At 38.0% G+C, this 20717-nt stretch overlaps 1 protein-coding gene across 22 annotated transcripts in view; it reads left to right on the top strand.

Annotated features, from left to right (window-relative positions):
- Positions 1-20717, top strand: part of ESRRG (estrogen related receptor gamma) — a 548848-nt gene that overhangs the window by 200062 nt on the left and 328069 nt on the right. The gene's annotated exons all lie outside the window — the stretch shown is intronic.

Raw genomic sequence — 20717 nt, 5'->3', positions numbered from 1 at the left:
TTTCTCACCCTCCTGAGGAAATGACAAAGATTCTTATGCCTAATTGGCCCCCTCGTTTTTTTGGTTCCTAGACATGTTGTAATGTGCCTGCTATCCAACAACTCCCAGAGGTCAGTAGGTCTTAATTAATAGGCATTATAGTCTTATATCTTTGATACACGTCAGTCATGTGTTTAAAAGATGAGAAACAAGCAAAAATATTTTCCAGGTAATTTCCCTCACACTCGAAAGGTATGAGTCTTCCTTTCCATCGATGAAAATTATATATATATATATATATTCCACTTACAAAACAATAGGACCACTTCACTTCTCAAGGAAAAGTGATGTGTTTTGTTTTTTGTTTTTTTTTATAAGCCAAAACAAGTGTGAACACCTCTTAGAAGAAGGTAAAACAAGAAAGCTTATTTCTGATATGGTCCAAGTTTTCATAGTTGCCTACTGTGTGTGACTTGTCTGATTTATGGAAACATATAAGTGTAGGGAGTTAGGCTACAAAGACATAAATCGGAGCCCTAACCTGGCTTTGCAAAGAAATATGCTTGAGTGCGGTTTTTTTCCTTATTAATTAATGGAGTTTTGTGTTTTTTTCTGTTTTTGGTCACGAGAAAACGGACTAAAAATAAACAGCTGTATACTACTTCATTAAGCGGCTGCTTGGAGTAGTTTTTCCCATTGATTAGTCTCAGGGCTAATGCTGGTTCATTCCTCATTTCACTACTAATTAACATCAGCGCTGCCTCTGACCACTGACCGTGTTCTCTGTGAACATGTGCTGCTTTGGCAAGTTGCAGCCCCCGCCCCTATACTGCTTCCCCCCACTGCCTCCTTCCCCAGGCCCTCGTCTCTCTCTTCCTCCTAAAAATGAGATTTTAAGCTAGCAGGGAAGGAGGGTGAAAGCCCATGGGTTTCTCTGAAAAGACAGCAAACTTAATAGAGAGATGAATTCCAAGCAAGAGAGAAATAATCATAGCCCCTCTGCCCAGGCACTGGATTGGGGGGCCGAGGGGTAGCAACTGTTGTCTTAGGCTGCCGTAGGAACTGGCCATAAGAACTGGCTGCCTTGGCACATTTTACATTTGTCTCATTGATTCAGGCTTTTTCTAACACTTCTCCCCCACCCCCGGCCCCCAATATTTGCAGGAAAAATGACCTGACTCAGGGATGTATGAGTTCAGGCCCTCCACGGAGAAATTGACCACAGGCGGTAAGATATAAATATATCTATTTTAAAGAGTGTGTACCCTGTGGGTTCCCAAGTCTGTGGAATGAACTTCACTGTCGGGGTTGGAGTTTCCTGATCTGACCCATCAGCACAGGCGTTTTTTTGGAAGAGGACTCAGAGTCAGGCAGCACCTAGAATATGATCAGAGCTGAATACAGACTCCGTTTGGCAACTCAGGATGAAGGAAGGGACAAAATCCACTGTGTATACATAATGAAAATCGCTTGTTTCTGTTGCCGGTCAGGAGGTCAGCATTTCCATACACTCCAGCCAACGTGCGTTTTGGAAAAGCTATTCCAGAGCATCACTGAATAATGCGTTGTTTTGACTCAATTCCAAATTGTGGCATTGCTTCTAATTGAATCGAACATTACATTGCATTTAGACAACCATTTCAAATTAGTTTTGATTCTGTCGTTTGATGCACTGTGTTCCCTTCCTGGTCACAAAGTGGACTTTTTTTGTGTGGGGGGGATCTACCTTTCAGGAGCAATCGGTACATGGCTGCCCTTCACATTTTCATGCTTTGCAGCGTAGTCCCTTTCTTGCCAACGTTGTTTTTTTCCATTAGATATTTTATTATGTACTTGACTATTGATTTTCATCGTATCATCTCTCTAAGATTGTGGAAGGAAATGATATCCTATTCCCATTTACAATTAAATAAAAATATATTGGTGGCTTCTTATTTGCCAAAGCCCATGCTTAAGACAAATGACACACTCAGCTGAGTGAAGGAAAGAGCAGAATGTCTCTTTAATCCCTTCACCACTTATCTTGAAAGCTTGTTTTATTCGTATCTTTAAAGTGTACCCAGGTGCCCATGTGTCCAATGGGCTCTGATCCTCTCTAAGGCACTATGGAATTTTAGTCTGACCTGTTGGAGATTTGGGGTCATTCCTAACTGCTGAAGCATCAGGAAGACGTTGGGAGTTCTTACTGAGCCTCCGAGGATGGTTTGGAATTCGAGTTGATTATAAGCTTCCTGAACTCTGAAGCTGTTATCTACTGGTTCGCCAATGTATTTCCATTATTGGTGAGATTGCATGGCAAATGGTTCACTCAATAAATGCTATTGAAGGAAGGAAAATGGCAGAAAGGGAACATTCTAGGCAGCAGGGTCTTGGGCCCTGGAGGTGGATATGTTTCTACAAGAAACAACAAGTAGTTTGAGAGTGGTATCTATTTAAATAAAATTATAGAAAGTAAGTTTGGAAGGGGAGCTGAGGACCAGATTGTAAATTGCCTTCAACATCCATTTAAGGAACTTGGACTTGATTCTTGAATGCAGCCACTGTTTATGGTTCATGATGGATAACTGTGGAGAAAAGTACCTTCAAACAAGGTAAGCTTGGCCATCACATAATAAGAACGCACAGACTTGACTTTTATTCCACTGTAGAGATACTGAGCAGGGTGGGTGGTAGAGAGGACAATTTGATAATTCAGTTGTGCCAGCTGTCCTTGCTGCAATCTCTATGAGGATAGCACTGTGTCTGTTCCTACACATCAGCCTCCTCTGCTCCGCCCTTCCACGGGACTTAGTTCCTCCTTGTTGTCTTCATCTTCTGTGCCGCTGGTATAAATTGATTCAAAGAGAATCTAACAGACTCGGTTTGCAGACTCTGAGACCCTCTAACCCCCCAATATTCACTTTTACTTCCTTAAAGTGGCAGAGGAAACTGACATAGTCCCTCCTAGTTATTGATACCACACCTCAACTCCCATAATATTACTTTTGTTAAGTAAAGCTAGTCTGTCTTCTTTGCCCTGTTGGAGGTATAGACCCAACTGAAAACCTCCAGGATAGAAGGCAATAGATACTCTTATGAAATCTAGAGCCCCAGGGGCTGAAAATCAGTGAGAGAATCTCCTCGGTAGACACATGTGACATGGTATCTGCCCCTGACCTGTTAAAGGACCAGAGTGTGAATTTATATTCTAGTTATCTGAATGGCAAAAGAAGCACATGAAAAGTTCTTCATGGAAGGGTATTTTCTTTTTGTGAATTGTATGATAACTTCAGATTTAAATATCTGCTCACAAAGAATCCACTGACCTAAAAGTAGACACAGCGTGAAGGACACATGGCCCCCAAAGTCTCCTGTTTTCTCTTGATGCTGCCATTTCCTTTGCCCCCTCTAGGAAAAGGGTTCATGGATAAAATTGAAAAGACTAAGATGGAAACTTTATGGAGAATTCATCTCTTAATTGGCCTACCTTTGCTGTCTCCATGGTATGGGACCCTCCAGAATATATACTAAAGAAGAACTTGTAGGTATCTGTTGCTATGCTTGGGGCAGCCACACAAGACAGAGGCAGGATCATAAGTGTACCCCTGTTATATACGTGCATGTGCACGCATGCATGCACCTGTGTGTGCAGGAGAGGATTTTCTTACTAGTTGCACATGAAGAAGAGGTTCGGCAGCAGGACTGACTGTAACAAGTCTCACCATGTCATGAAAATCCATTACTTGTTGAGCTATTAGGTGATAGAAAGGATTAAGGTAATTATTATGATTTTTTAAAATCTAATAGAGATAAAAACAGTACAGCATTTTTGTGAAATTTACATGCTAATTTCTAACATCGAATCTGCCAGCAGACAGCGTTATTCGGCAGCCAGGAGAAACCATACCGTACAGATAGGCATAAAAAATGCAGTTGCAGAGTTTCTAGCTCGGAAACCCTTTTTTTTTCCCATATGGGCGTCCATATGTTTTATCTTAAAATCCATATTTTTGGCCTTGATACCCATATGTTAGCTTTTTCCCCAAATAAGATTGTGTAATCATTCTTTATTATTTCTTCTTTCCTAGAAATAATGATCCTAAAGTTTGGAGGGGAAGGCTGGGAGCAAATGGATTGGTTAGCATGCTGGGAATACAGACATGCATGGGAATGGAGCAGTCCAATAGGAGGGGTACAAAATGTGTGTGTGTGTGTGTGTGTGTGTCTATATATATATATATATATATATATATATATATATATATATTAATTTTTAAATACTAGGCTCATGTCTCTTTGGTCAAACTGGCATTCCCACGGGTTGGGTTGTTATATCACAGGCCACCTGTGTCAGGTCAATGTGTCCACGAATCTAACTGGTGATAAAGAATGCTATCAGAGCCAGGGCAGAGAGGGATGGATTTATCTGGTTGCGCTCTTCTGCCCATTGGACTTGCTTAGTAAATAATCACTGTAGACCCCTGATATTGTTCTTTCTAGCCCAACAAGAGCAGCAGTATGGGCACACCATTTACAATATCATAAATGCCTGATTGTGTTTAAGACTTCGCCTCCAGACCTGAGGAGTCAAGTTGGGATTGTATTTTATTTACATTTGCATCCCCAACTTATAGGTTGTAGTTTGATTTCAATGGAAACTTTTAGACCTATTGATCCTTGTCTAGGGAAAGATAATTGCTATATACCCCCAAATCAACAACGTCTCAAGCAAGTAAACTCACTGATCATAAGACTTTCACATGCAGATGACATTAATTTTATTCAGTCTGCATGCTAAGCTATCTCCATGTTAGACTCCATATGATATTTCAGCTCTCACCTGGAATAAATGAAGAGAAACCAGCATTTTATCTTTTTTCACATCTGTACACAATAAAATAATTATTAGACTTAAAATGACCTCATATACAGTCATCTAGAATCAACTCTTGATTCATTAAGAATTGATTTACCAAGAAAGCAAACCTAATGAACATATGAGATGTTCCATCCAATGATAAATACTATTGAGAAACAAAACAAAAACTAAAATCAAAATGATAAATACCTGCTTCTAAAAGGAGGCAAATAGTACCCCCCCCCTTTTTTTATGAGAGCATCTCATTGGCCTTCTAGACATTTCGGTAAAAGCCTAAAATGGTGCCCCATGGATATGCAAAGGAGGTCAAGGAGGAGAAACTCCCCTTAGCAATAATTTTGTTTTGTTCTATTTCATTGGGAAATTTCTTCCATCATCCACTTTCTGTCCTCTGTGTTTTGGTGGCCCCGCAAGGTCAGGAGTAGCTTCCATGGTCCATTAGCCTCAGGACCTTGATTGACAGACTGCTGAATCGCTCTTTGCTCCAGAGGCACTGCAGTGTGCCTAGCATGGGCAAATGTTGACCATTTCTTAGGCATTTCGGCTTAAAATGTGTGCTTCAGCAACCTTTTCAGAAGTGTCCAGCCAGAGCCTGCATCAGGGCCACGTCTGCTGGATCTCGCCCTGTGTGGAGAGTCAGCTATTTAACCCCCCCCCCCCCCATTTCTGCCCACCTCGGAGTTGTCAGCAACCTTTCACTTATATTCCTAGGAAAACATGCTGAGATAACTCTGCAACTGTTCAAGATGTAACTTCAGGGGATGTGCCAGGAAGTGAAAGTTCCTTCCTCTTGGTTCCAAGGGCTTCTAGCTCTAACACATCACTCCTTTGCCTTTTCTCCTCCTTCCAAAGATGGGGAGGCAAGGATAAGCTTATTTTAAGATTCCTTTGGGCAGCATTTTATTGCACAGCTATGCTATTCTTTGCCACATTACCTCACTGCATTAGGGCTGGGATCTTTCCTGGTGGCATCCAGTGTCTTTTCCATTCACAGGGGCCGGGGATCATATCTCTGATCCACTTAGAATCATGGTGCACTCCATCCCTGAGAAAGTAAATGCTTTCTCCATTGCACATATCGATCTCTGAGGCTCTGTTCCTGGACTTCCATTCATGTACGCATTTGACATTTGGAGTGTGGGTTGCTCCACTGAGGGACAAGAGTTCAGTGGGGTGCTAGCCACTAAATAAAAATGGATGTTTCTTTGATTCTGAAGAAGCAAACTGTGATGTTGGTATTAGTGAGAGTCTGTCTGAATCTCACATGCCTGTCCATAAAACAGAGAAAGGTAAAATGTATCTTGCTGGCTATGAGGAAGAAAAAGAGCACTTAAAAAAGATTTTATGAACATAGTCATTTTTTTGAAGATTGTGATTGTAGAGCTGAGTGTGAAATAAGTGCATAAATAAAATGAAACAAAAAAACCCAACAGCAACAAATAAGCAAAGAAAGTTAGTGGGTTATTTCTTGATTTGAAAGTTCTATTTCTGAAGAATGACATAGCTTAGTCCATTGGTTGCTACTGTTTGCAGACAATATTTTTATGATATTAATGGAAATAGGAAATAAGGAAAAGGAAGCCCAGTTTTGGGTTAAAGAAATTCTTTAGCTGTAATAATGAATTGTTGCCATGAGAAAAAAAAAAAAGACTACATTAGAAGAGAGTGACTGTCTGTCTTAATAAGAGCCATCGTAGAAAGCCCTTCTCAAAATAGAAGTAAAACAAGGGAAAAATTGCATTGTTGCAGGGATAATTTGATGAGGGGACCTCAGAAAATTGTGATTGCACAGTTAATAAACCCTAGAGCGCTTTTTTTTTTTTGAAGACAAAATTAGTTGTTCAGTGCAGAAAAAAAAATCAATTACAGATTGTGTTGTCTGCTTTAACCAATCAGGCAGAGAAAGCACCCTAATAGTGAATACTCAGAGTACATAGAATCTCGCTGCTTCTAGGATTTCACTATTTTTCAGTGGGAGACTGAAAATGAACATTTCTAAATGGGGAGAATGTTTCCTCTTCTGGTGCTGAATAGACTGAATAGTGTTTCCTACATTTTGCATATAAAAGATCTGTGAAAAGGTAGAACCTGTTCTGTTTGTTTTAAATACAGTTAAAGGAGAATGAGTATCTTGTAGTTCATGCAGAGAGCAAAACATTGGCCATTCAGAGGACAGGGGTGGGTGTTTCTGTGTGTGACAGAATATTGGAAAACACTTGTGATTAGGTAGGTCAATTATATTAGTAGATAGAAAAGTGCAGGGTGGCCCTGGCCGGTTGGCTCAGTTGTAGAGCGTTGGTCCAGTGTGTGGAAGTCCCAGGTTTGATTCCGGTCGGGCATATAGGAGAAGCACCCATCAGCTTCTCCACCCTTCCCTCTCTCCTTTCTCTCTATCTCTCTCTTCCCCTCCTGCAGCCAAGGTTCCACTGGAGCAAAGTTGGCCTGGGTGCTGAGGATGGCTCCATGGCCTCTGCCTCAGGTGCTAGAATGGCTCTGGCCTAGACAAAGCAACACCCCAGATGGGCAGAGCATCGCCCCCTGGTGGGCATGCCAGATGGATCCCGGTCAGGTGCATGTGGGAGTCTGTCTGTCTACCTCTCCACTTCTAACTTCGGGGGGGAAAAAAAGGAAAAGTGCAGTGTTCTATATACAGAGATAAAGTATATATTTTTTAAATGTAAAATAACCCAAAACACTACTATCACTTTTGTGAGACAATTCTAAGTATGTACATGCCAGAATGAACACATAAGACCATCTTTTTATAAGGTGACAGCCTATTTAAGAACCAAGAGTAAATCTTCCTATTTTTCTTGACCTAAGTCAGACCTGTATTTGGATAGTATCGAAATTAAACGTGATTGTGTTCTAATAGCTCGAGTTTAAAATTTGTTCCTTGAAACTGAGGAGGTATTTTTCTATAGTTAGAATGTAATATGTGGTGATCGAACTACAAGAAAGCCTACTGAACTTATAGATAACTGAAATACCGCACATTCGAAACATTGAGTTATTTGGTTGGAGTGGCCCTGTGGCGAGACTTGGGCTTTAGAACCAGCCAGAGCCAAGTTCAAGTCTTCCTGACAACTCTGGGACTGTGGATAAGTTATATTACCCCTTGGACCCTCAGTTTCTTAATCTGAAAAATACAGGAAATTGTATCTTCTTAAAGGGTAAGGGGTAAATACCCAGACAATGAAAAGTAGTTATAATGTTTGTAGATTCTGGCAATATCATAGCTAAGAAAATAGACCAGCAAAACACTGCTTTTTAAATTCAATAATAGTGTTTAGCTGTTAAATGGATTCTTGAGGGTATACCAGTTTATAGGAGGATAAGGAAACTTTCAAAGACCTGTTTGTAAGACATTCGTGGATCGTGTTGGTGTCTCCAATTCTTCATTGTGTTGTTCATACCCCAATATGACCTCATTTTTCTTTCTTACTCGTTTTGCTGCGTGATATGTTTCCTCAGTGGATACATTTGACACTGCACTAACATATTAGGTTGTAACCATCAGTTCATGTGAACATCGCCCTACTTAGACCACGAAAGTATTCTTATGTCAACTGGCCAAACAGATCACGCGCCTCTGAGAAGACTTCCCTTTGTTGGGAAGGTTACTCAAAACCCTGAAGTGAGGGAAGTCTGATGAAGTCTTAGGCAGCTGCTACACACGTAGACCGGGTAACTAAATTGATTTTAAAACAAAGGTGAAGTTACCAGTAGCTGGTCCAATGCCTTGAACACAATAGCACTCTGTAAATGGCTCATGAATTGAAATGTGGTGCCTGTTCTGTTTTGGTTTTGGAATTGTGTATATAACAAAGAGTGAATTTGATTTGGGGGTTTTCTGATAGGGCAGTTGCCCTGCTCGGTGTAGTTTTCTTTGCAAATATTTCTGTAACCCAGCATGCTGGGTTCTTACTATCTGCTCATATGGCAGTTACATTTCAGACTAAACCTAAATCAACATGCCTAGTTTCCCCATAGCAGAGCATGACGTGACTTGCTTATGGAATTCAGGAATATTCCTCCCAAGCCAAATGGGGACCTGAGAAGAGGTAAAACTTTAGGAGCTCGCAGTCAACAAGACAGGAAGTTTGGTCATGCTGATTTATAAAGACACTGTAACTTTTAAACGTTGTACTTTCAATCTGAAGGATTGCAGTGGGGATTTAAAATATGACTATTTAATTTTTTAAAATTACATAAATTAAGTGAACAGCCCATTAGCAGGATGCCATCAGGATCACATGGCCAATTTAGATCAAGTTATATTATCTCGCCTGCCGGATTTGAATAAGAATTAAGGAATTACTATTCCAAAGTGGTGTTAGACGCAGAGCCTCATTTGCAGTGATATTCTTCATGGTAACTACCTGGAACTGACTGCAATGACAGGCGTGCCCCCGATCTTTGCAGGGCCACCACTGTGGGGGGGGGTATATTCGTTGGAGAGAAGGAGCTCATTAATTGTCCTACCTGCCTTCGTGAAGGTTCCTACTGCAGGAACCTCGTGTGGGAGCTGAGACATGACAGATTCAAAAGAACCCAATGTGACAGTCATTGAGATGCTCCCTTTTGTCCCCTTGGCTGGGCTTAACTCAAGCTTCATGGCCAGATGGGAACCATAGACTCTCCCTTTCTCTAGGCATCGTGGACCACTTTCTGCAACCTGTGTATCTGAGCTTCCTATTTAGACAGGAATTGCATCTTCCTCCATGTTTCGCCTCTAGGACTCAGCAGCTGACAGCATGTGAAAATGATCACATTTCTTATGCAATCTTAGAAATTGAAGATAATAAACATAATCTCACTTTTGCCAATGCCATTTTCACTGCTACTTTTAAAAACTCTGTGCTTTTGCTTCTGCTTTATTTTTGTGGAGGTAAAGGTTACTGTCTACTCCTTCCCGTTTCCTCTATCATTGATAAGTTACAGTATTTTTCACTCCCTAAGATGCACTTTTTCCTCCCCAAAAGTGGAGGGGAAAATGCCCATGCATCTTATGGAGCAAAAAATATGGTATTTTATTAAATATTTTAACACACCATTTGGTTCAGAATATTTTTTTTTCTTATTTTCCTCCTTAAAACCCTAGGTGTGTGTCTTATGGTCAGGTGCGCCTTATGGAGCGAAAAATACGATAATTATTTCCAGGTCCATGAGAAATTCTAACTTGTACTGGACCTCTCCTTCACTACTCTGGTACTTAAAACTCAATGGTGATCAATTTAGGCGTAATGATATCTGTGCTTGGCTCTTTCCGTTTTGTTAGTCTTATTGGGACGCAATCTAGATTTTGTTTATTTATTCCAACATCTGTCACATTGCTGAGTACATTCTAGTCACTAGAAACTGCCTGGCATTCCTTTCTTCATTTGTTTATTCAACAAGCTTTCACTGTCTTCCTACCTGGACAGGTACTGTGCCAGCCCCTGGGACTGCTTAGTCCCTTCCCTCAATACACTTACACCCGGTTCAGGAGCAATCTGGTAAGCCTACATAGAGTGGATGCTCTTGTACCCAATAAGGCTTGCCTTCCAATTCACATCCTAGAGGTAGTCGAAGGAGGTGAACAGATCATAGCTCAGGTACCCACCATCATCCAGGTACCCTTGGGAAAGTCACTGAAACCCTCTGAATCTCAGGTACCTGCCTGTAGAATGGTGATTATAATAATAACTTTCCTGACCTCTCTGTGTAAGGTGATTGTGAGGGCTGATGGAGGCTTACATTAACCTCCAAAACACCACACAGCATTCTACGTGAAGGTCAGGTCCAAGACTTTCTTTTGGTATTTTTTTTTAATCCAGTTCTGTAAACTCATTGCATTCAGAAGACTCATCTGCAGTTTTGGAATTCTGTACTTTGAAAACATGACAACGGATGCTAATGTATGGGGCTATATAAGTCACTTACCAGATGGTTCACAACACATCTTTCCTATTAGATTTATGCAATAAATCTCCATTCCCCTTAAAACAGTTGTTTGAATGTGTCCATAACTTTTCATTCTTCTTCCACATGTTTGTGTAGTACACATCTGGCTTCCTGAACATCAGATTGTAATTAGGATCAGGTATTTTCTTTTTTTTTTACCTTTATGGCAAAATCAACTCTACTTTTTTTCATGGAGGAGAGATATGGCAGAAGGGAATGCAATAATGATGGGAACCCTAGATAAATAGGGACAATTTCTTTACCTTGATTTTTTTACACTTCCTTTGTTGTGGTTAGCACCCCTCTCTCTTCCCTCTACCCCATAGCTCCACCCCCAGTCCCCTTCAAATTCTGCTCAATATTAGAAGAGAACCAGAGAGATTGTGTGGCTACTCATTGGCAGAGGAAATGAAGTTTACATCTGTTCATATCTTTCAAAAATAACTTTCTAGCACTAGTGATACTACCTACAGTTAATTTCTTCAAATGAGCACACTATCTTTGACAAACTACCAAGCTTTGCAGTTATTTTCAGAGTAATTACCCTCTTGCTCCTACCATATTTCTCTATCTGGAAAGCATCTTTTTGTGTGTGTGTCTGTGTGGGAAAATAGGCATGAGTTGAAAAATTAGTTTATTTAGGAACTGGTTCACTGGAAATAATTTCTACCATGAATTTCTTTGGTCGCATTTATTTGTTCATAGTCATCATAAGAAGCATTTAATATACTTAAAAGTAAATGCATTTGAACTTTGTTAGTTTAATTTATGCATTTTTTTTCTTTTATGTCTTATCTTAGGGATTTTCCTGTGGGTCATTAATGAATGACCTCAGCTTCAATTGATATTTATTTATTTTTTTGAATCCGTAGGTTCAATTCTTTTAAGATAGAAATAAAACATAGTTAAGGGCAATACTTACCCTAGTTTGTGTTTAATAATAAAGGGCCAGCAAATGCTTTTATTTCTTTGCAAAATAGTTACCTTTTTAATCCTTATATTAAATATTTTTAATATAAGTAAAAATACATTTGAGAATTCTAATTTCCTCTTGATTGTGGATTCCTACCTCATGTTCCTTAATAATATACTGTCCCACCCTACTATGTTTTTTTTTTATTGTCATACAATGATAAGTTAGTATGATAACTATTTCCTAAACTAAATGAAAAGGAGGAGAAAGTAAATGATGTTGATGTTACAAATGTAATAAATACTAGAGTTAGGAGCATTTGTCCGGTTCAAGTCAAGTTAAGCATTCATAAGTGCATTAGAAAATGGTGAATGTTTTGGAACTGCATTTGGAAGCTAATGGAAACTTTCGTAGAAATCTTTAGGTGGCTGTCTGAATGACTATATCAGGTCTCTTCCCCTTTGTGGGTTTTAGGTTCCTTATGTGTAAGATAAATGTTAGATAAAATTACCTTGGCAATTGCTTCTGGCACTAATATAGCACTCTTCACAGTACTAATGAGTGCACCCAAAGTAAGGTGTATAAAAATTGTTTATCTTTTTTTAAGTAGTTCAATGTTATTTATACTAATCTGTAAATAAACACCTCATCAAACTGGAGTGATTTCAGATAAATAAACTCTCTCTATAGGTCAGGAATTCAGAATTCACCAAATCCTAAATACTACTGATATCTTCCTTGATTTTAGTGCTGCCGCCAAGACATTTTTCTAGTTTAAATGTGATGTATGTCTACCTTCATCAGGAAAGAGAGAACAGGGAAGCAGGGAGAAATTGAGGAGAGGATGGTGGCTGCTACATTTTCCCACATTTGGGGAGAAAACTGCTTTAGGAGGGAGGTAATGACAGAGGGTCACCATTTTGTTGTTCAGAAAAATTCCATGACGGTGTTTCCATTATCTCGCAAATGATGCTGTCCCTAAAGGGGTGGGGGTGGGGTACAAAGAAAGAAGAGAAACTAAACAGCAACACAGACACCTTGTCCTCATTGCTCTGCTGTGTCTGCATTCATGTGGCCTCCTAGCAGCTGCTATCTTTTTTAAACAGCCCTTTTTTAAATTGTTTCCTGGTGGCCTTTCTTTTTCTTTTCCCCTCATGCAGTAAAGCTGGCCAGATTTTTACTTTATGAAACTGGGACAGCCTGGCAGGGGATGAGAATGTCCATGGACCATCTTCCAGGGAGAATGGTATCAGTCATCAGAGACCGTCATGGCAGTTGCAGAGAGAGAGAGAGATTGGCAGTGGGCTAGCGTCAACTCGGTTCTGTCCGTCTGTCCTTCCTGAGAAAGGGAGTTCAGGGCTCCATAATCCTTTCCCCAAAAAATTGTTGAGCCAGAGAGCAGCCCCATGTAAACTCTTGAACTCTAAGTTATTTAGAGACCAAGACAGATGGCAAAACAGATTTGCTAAAGAATTATATAAATGGACCATATTCCAGTGGATATATGTTCACCTCTGCCTTTAGAACAAAACTCTCAGTGCTTCAGCCAAAACTGTGTGTTAAAATTCAGTAGCTCTCATTCACATACTTGGTTTCCATCCTCTGTGCTCAGTGAGCACTTTTTAAAATATGCCTGTATAAATGTAATTTAATAATGTTTTCATTCAAAATTGTACTTCATGGCCTGTTTTATCCCAGGCATGATACCATCTGATAGGAAAGACGGGTAAATAAGCACACCCCAAGTTGATATAGAATAAAGGTCTTTTAGCACTTTATCACACTTTTGTTAAGTTATAGTGATACTTTTGTAAAATAGTATAATTTAGACTTTCATAAAATTTATGGCTTTGTAAAATTATAATTTTGTTAAATAATAATTTTTTTATTCAGCAACTTATTTTGAATATTTTATTGGATGAGAGACCAATAGTATAGACTGGGAACACGGAGAGACAAAAACTTATGAAAACTTATGCCTGACTTGGTGGTGGCACAGTGACTAGAGCATCATGGGATGCTGAGGACCCAAGTTCAAAACCCCGAGGTCACCAGGTTGAACATGGGCTCATCCAACTTAAGCATGGGCTCACCAGCTTGAGTGCAGGGCTGTGTCTTGAGCCTGGGATTATAGACATGACCCCATCGTCGCTGGCTTGAGCCCAACATTACTGGCTTAAGCAAGGGGTTGCTGGCTCAGCTGGAGTGCCCCGGTCAAGGCACATTTGAGAAAGCAATCAATGAACAACTAAGGAACCACAATTAAGAATTAATGCTTCTCATCTCTCTCCCTTCCTGTCTATTTTTCCTTGTCTGTCAGTCTCTCTCTTGCTAAAACAAAAACAAAAACAGCAAAAAAGTTACTGCTTATTTAAAGGTGGCATAAAAAATTAATGGGGAAAGCACAGATTGTGTTTTATGTGGCTATTTGAAAACGCTGACTTCATGGAGAAATAGAAAACTGGATCCCTTCCTAAACCTTTTATAACAATAATCTCTAGAGATATTATAGAGATAAATGTGGAAGATAAAGCTATAAAAATAATAGAAAAAGTGCAGGAGAATATCTTTATGATCTACAGACAGTGAAATTATTTTTAAAACCTCAAATGGTAAATTAAGAGAAAAATATGAACTTATTTATATAAAAATAAAGGATTTGTGTTCAACCAAAAAAAAACACAAATAAATACTGAGTTAATAGAAGAAATAATTACTTATGTATAATATGTCCAATATCTAGGCTATAAAAAGTACTTCTGCAATTTAAGAAGAAAAAAGATAGCAATGCCAATTGAAAAGATAGGCGAAGGATCAGATCAGGCAATTTATAGAAGAGGAAACCTGAAGAGCTAGCACGCATAGTTAGAGGTGCTCGAACTCATTAACAGTAAGAGAAATGCAAGTTCCAACAGCATCAGTTACATCAAGCAGAACTCAGAAAATGGAATTGTACAATGACAAGTGTTAGCAAAAACTTGAGATTTGGAGCTCCAAATGTATGGTTGAGAGAGCTATCATCTGGTGAAGGCAATATAGGCATACTACATGCTGCAGTTTTGATCTTGATGTACCTCCCAAGAACTTCTCACACTGTCCGTGGAGACCTGCAGGAAAGGATATTAACTGCAGTATTATTTGTGGTGGCGAGGATCCAGTGTGTGTCACTGGAAGACAGGACAGAGGAAGTGTGGTGGGTCCATATGTTGAAGAACCATGCAGCAGTAGAAGCAGTGGTCTGGGTGTGCTCACAGCAATTGGGATGAATCTGTAAGAAACAGTGCTCTGTGAAAAAGTAAGGATGGCATATGTAATATGACAACCTATACAGCTAGGGAACAAAAAAGGTCTAGCATTTGTGTCATGAAGGAGAAGAGAGAGGATGCAGCAGTAAAATTTTTTTATCTATTATAGATAAAACTAACCGAAAATCAAGATTATAAAAGGACTAAACAACACCATCAACCAACTCTATCTAATTCATATATTTTAGACCACTGTATCAAAAAAAAAAAATAGCCGAATATTTATTCTTTTCAAGGGAACATAAAACATTTATCAAGATAGATTGTACCGTGGGTCATAAAACCAGTTTTAAAGTTTAAAATAATTGCAATGATACAAAATATGTTCTCTGGCTATAAAGAATTAATGTGTCAATTAATAATAGGAAGATAACAGGAAAATATTAAAACTTGAATATTAGACAATTCATTTATAAATAATCCATGATCAAAGAGGAAATCTCAAGGGAAATTAGAAAGTATTTTGAGCTGAATGAAAATAAAAATACACATATCAAACCACTGTCACCCCAATAAATTCAATTAAAAGCCAAAAATATTAAAATGTATGTGATATAAATAAAATAGTGCTTACAGGGAACTTTATAGCATGATATCTTATATTAGAAAAGAAGGTTTTCAATTAATACTCCCAAGTTTCCACCTTTATAAATAGAGCAAAATAAACCCAAAGAAACAGAATGAAAAAAATAATAAAAATGAGCAGAAATTAATTATTCGTAAAACTATAGAGAAAAACAATAAATAAGAAAACTGATCGTTTAAAAATTTCAATAAAAGACTGACAAAAAAAATCCCACTTACACATATTATCAATATCAGTAATGGAATAGGGGATATAGCTACAGATCCTATAACAAGTAATAGATAATAAGAAAATACTATAAACATTTCAATGCATAGAAATTTGACCACAGAGAGGAAATGGGTTCATTCCTTCTAAACCATGATGTTCCAAAACACAGCTAAGGTAATTTAATTTACCTAAACATCCTTAATTTGATTAAAAAATTACAATTTCTCTTAAAATCCTTCTTCTAGTCCCAAAAGATTTAAGAAAAAATAATGCCAATTTCTCAACATCTTCAGAATATAGAAGATAGGACAGTTCCCAACACGTTTTATGAGGTCAGAAGAATAACAACGATACCAAAACCAGACAAAGATAGAAAAAGTAAAAAAAACCCAAAACCCTACAAACCAATATTCCACATGACTATGGATGCAAAATTGTCAATAAAATATTAGCCAATCAAACCTATATCAAGACATAGAAAGAATAATACACATTTACAAAGTAGTTTATTCTGTGATTGCAAGGCTGGTTCAGTATTAGAAAATCAATCAAGTGTATTCACTCTAATATTCTGAAGAAAAACCACAAGTGTATAACAATAAAAAAAAACTATTTGCCAAAATTTAGTATCAGTCAATAATGAAAGTCCAACATTGTATTGGAAGTCATAGCCAGAGAAATATATCATGAAACAAACACAAAAGGCAAGAAAAAAATTAAACTGTCTCTTTGTCTAGGTAACATGATTATCTATATAGAAAATCACAAGAAAATTATAAAAACATCTCTTAGAGACAATAAGTGAATTTAGCAAGTTTGCAAGATACAAGATCAACCTACAAAATTATTACAATTGGAACCTGAACTTACAAAACTAAAATAATAATAATAATAAATAGTTCCAAAATGAAATATATCATATATATAAATCTAACAAAATTTTTACAAGGTTCGTAGGCTGAAAACTACCAACACTGATATAAGAAATCAATGAATACATAAATAAATTTAAATATACACTGAGTTCCATACAATAGAACACTAGTCAATGTCAAATAGGAAGAAACCAGTGAAACATACAACAATTTGGATGACTTATCATGCTGAATGAAAGAAGCCAGTCTCAAAAGTTTTGTACTCTATGATGTCATCTCTATCACATTCACAAAAAGGCACAATTATGGTATTGGAGACAGATCAGCATTTGCCAGGAGTTTAGGGGTGGAGGCAGTTTGACTAAAGGGAGAAAAATGTCCAGAGGGAATTTATTTTTTTTTGGGGGGGGGGTAATAGAATTACTCTGTATCTTGATTCTTGTGGTAATTGTGTGAATTTATTCATGTGCTAAAATGCATAGGACTGTATGTCAAAACAAATGTTGATTTTGCTGTATTATAATTTGGAAAGTAAATTTAAATTTTTATACTGAAAAGAAAAAAATGCCATCATGACAGTTGTAGAGTGAAGAACCAGTGGGAAACCTGTTCTTCACTCTGTAATGAATTGAATGCAATGAATTCAAACTATCAGAATTGGGATTGGATTTATACAGCATGCAAATAGAGATACTTAGAACCATTGTAAAACTAAATAAATAAACTTAAGAATGATTCACTTATCAATTTGTTGTAGTGACATAGTTGCTTCTAAATGAATAGTGGTCCATAAATCTATTTTATCTGATATAGTTAAACATCCCTTATGAAAATTTATTTTGTTGTTAATTTATTTAGTGAAATTTCTCTTCAGAAATAAAAAGGCAACTTTTGCCCTGGCTATAAAAATTACTTTAAATTTATGATGATGATATTTGAATTGATGTTCTCACTTTGGCTGAGAATTTGGCTGTGTATAAAAATGAAAGGTTAGAAAAATGTATATATATTTTAATGTTCAAATACCTGTTTTATCTCTAAAGGTCCTTTGGGAGTTTAGGTCTCTTCTTTTAATTTTTAAAATGATAGTTTACATTCAGGATTATTTTGTAATAGTTTCAGGTGTATACCATAATGTTTAGACAGTCATAGAAAAATATTGTTAAGGCAACAGGAGAGTTACTTTGAAAAATGATTTGAATAGATTATGCTGTCTTCCTCTCAATGAGCATGTGGGTGCAGGTGCAATTTTTCTGGATGCTGGACAAGTGACTTCATTCTGTGCCTCAGTCTCTCCATATGCACAACATGAGGAGGGCCATGCTGATGTCATATCAGCACACAAGTGGCACACATACTTAAGCACAAGGCTTCAAGGCCCTTGAAGAATAACATTAATACTCACCAAGTTGTACTATTTTTCTTTCTTAAAACTAAATACATCTTTTCCCCATTTCACAGTTTGAACCCTGGTAAGGAAAGTGACAGAAACGTGTAGTTAAGGAAATTTTAAATATTTAAAGTTAGAAAAATGTCTGTGTGGCAGAAAAAAAAAAAAAAAAAAAAAAAAAAGGAAGACAGATTACTTTATACTCTTTTTTTATATTGGAAAACCCATGCCAGAGAATGAAAGGAAATTTCATCACAGATGCCAGAATTTGAAGGCTATAAGCAGATACATGTGGAAGAACAAATATGGGCAGACCTTATTCCCCTTTTTAAATAAAGTTATCATGAAATATATATATATTTCTACTATATTGGGAAGCTAGTATATGTGATTTTTTTTTTTTTTTGTATTTTTCTGAAGCTGGAAACAGGGAGAGACAGTCAGACAGACTCCCGCATGCGCCCGACCGGGACGCTCTGCCCACCAGGAGGCGATGCTCTGCCCCTCCGGGGCCACTCTAGCACCCGGGCCATCTTTGCTCCAATGGAGCCTTGGCTGCGGGAGGGGAAAAGAGAGACAGAGAGGAAGGGGGGGGGTGGAGAAGCAAATGGGCGCTTCTCCTATGTGCCCTGGCTAGGAATCAAACCCGGGTCTCCCGCACGCCAGGCCGACGCTCTACCGCTGAACCAACCGGCCAGGGCCTAGTATATGTGATTTTAATATGGTTGTCCTAGGATAGCTTGAAACAGACCTCAAGAGAAAGTAATATGCATACTTGTGTTTTCATCTAAAAAAGTAAATAATACAACATTGATAAGGACTTTTTACTTAAATAATAATAAGAGCATTCTTTTCTTTTCTTTTTTTAGATTTTATTTATCTACAGGTCAGGCAAGAGAGCATTCTTTAAAACATTGTTGTGTTGTTATAGTTACACAATATAAAGGGGATATACCTATGTATACTATTGTATAAAAACACTTAAACTATGGCCACTTAATCTGTTCAATGAATATATGTGTGTGTGTATGTATCCATAGCTTGTATGGAGGCCCATTTAACATATATGTTTATTTCTTGAGAGTGTGTTCATAAAAGATGTAGAGGTGATGTCTGCTGCTATTAAACAGCATGTTCATCATATTTGCATTTACTGAGCAAGAACTAACAGAAACAGAACTTCCATGTTAACACAAATATCTGTGCAGCTTCATTCGAGCATAGTTTAGAATTGTGCTTTCTAAAGATAAACTCAAGACTCTGCAAAATGTCATATCTTCTCTTGGATGATCTTTTTTTAAACATTTTTTGTTGGCATTCCTATAAGCTGCAAGCCTCTGAATTTTAACAAAGTAAAGAAAAATATTGTATTAAGTGTAACTGTAAAAGCTGCTACTATTGTCTCATGTAAGGTCTCAGCACATAAAAAAATACATGGGAAACTTTAGCTCTTGTTCTTTGCAAGTGTGATGTCCCAACAGGAATATCAATGGAACATATCAGTGTCACCAAAGAAATGGTTGTACTTTTCTTTCCTGTTAAGCATTATTAATCAACTAGTAAGAGTAAAGAAATTTTTTAAAAAAGTGGAATTATCTACTGGGTTATGCATTTAATATGCATTGGAATTTTGCATTATTCCAATGGCTAAGGCAGTAGCGCCATTTTGCTTTTGTAAGTTTCTTCTGACTTCTTTTTCCCTGCTTAATTGTAACATAAAGTTTTCAAAGACTCAAATGAACCAAGGCCAGGACTCCCACGTGAGCTGTGAAGCCCAGGTAGAAAGCTTCACTCCCTTCCCCCTGCAGCTAAGCCTATAAATGTGTTTCTGAAACCCTTAAGGTAAGACTTTAAAAAAAAAAATTGGACAATTGTCAAGCATGGTTGATTTTTAAGGCTTAACTAGCTGAGCAATGTTCATTTAAAATAACATATGAGTCTCAATCAAAATGATCTAAGCTGAGCAAACGGCTCCTTTGTCCTTCCCCTTCAAGGAAGTTTTGAGGTGCTGGAAATCCACGACAGTGGAATTTCTTTGGCTTTTTCTTCATGCTTTTGCAGTGATATAGATATAGGTTTTGCACAGCTTTCAAGAAATTCAAGTCTATTGGAATATTCCTAATAAGAAACTTTTTTAGTCCAAGTCCAACTTTTCCTATTTTTTTGTTCTCTTTCTCATTCATCAAAATATAGGTCGACCAGAAAGGGTGTGAGGTCAGAAGTATTATAATCCTTTAGTGATCCGATGTTTCAGTCAGAGGAATAGGAGGGCTTGCCAGGTCAGTTCTAGTTTGCTGAGGCCTGGGAGCCATGATGCTTTCTGGGGTGCGGCCCCCAACTGTTGGCATCTGAGTTGGTAGAACCCAGAAGTCAGGAGCTCAGGAAATCCTGGATCAGCTACTTTGTGGGTCTGGGCTTATTTAATACCCTCCTGCATTGAGAGCACTGGCTAACCTTCCCAGAAAACTCAGGTTGTGTTCTTCCAACTTCCTGGGCCTCTCTGCAGTGTCTCCTAAAGTGGGCGAATGCTCCCTGGTACTTCCTGTTTAGGGTGGTCCAGTTACTCCATACTGACTACCAGTCCCTAAACGTGTGGCAAGATCACAGCCATTCTTCAGAGAAATGCTTCAGGGTTCCCTACTTTCCTTGGCTCTC

Source organism: Saccopteryx leptura, chromosome 1 (assembly GCF_036850995.1).
Source record: "Saccopteryx leptura isolate mSacLep1 chromosome 1, mSacLep1_pri_phased_curated, whole genome shotgun sequence".
Lineage (NCBI taxonomy): Eukaryota > Metazoa > Chordata > Mammalia > Chiroptera > Emballonuridae > Saccopteryx > Saccopteryx leptura.
Note: the sequence above shows the minus strand (reverse complement) of the source record. Positions and strands in the feature narration are given on the sequence as shown.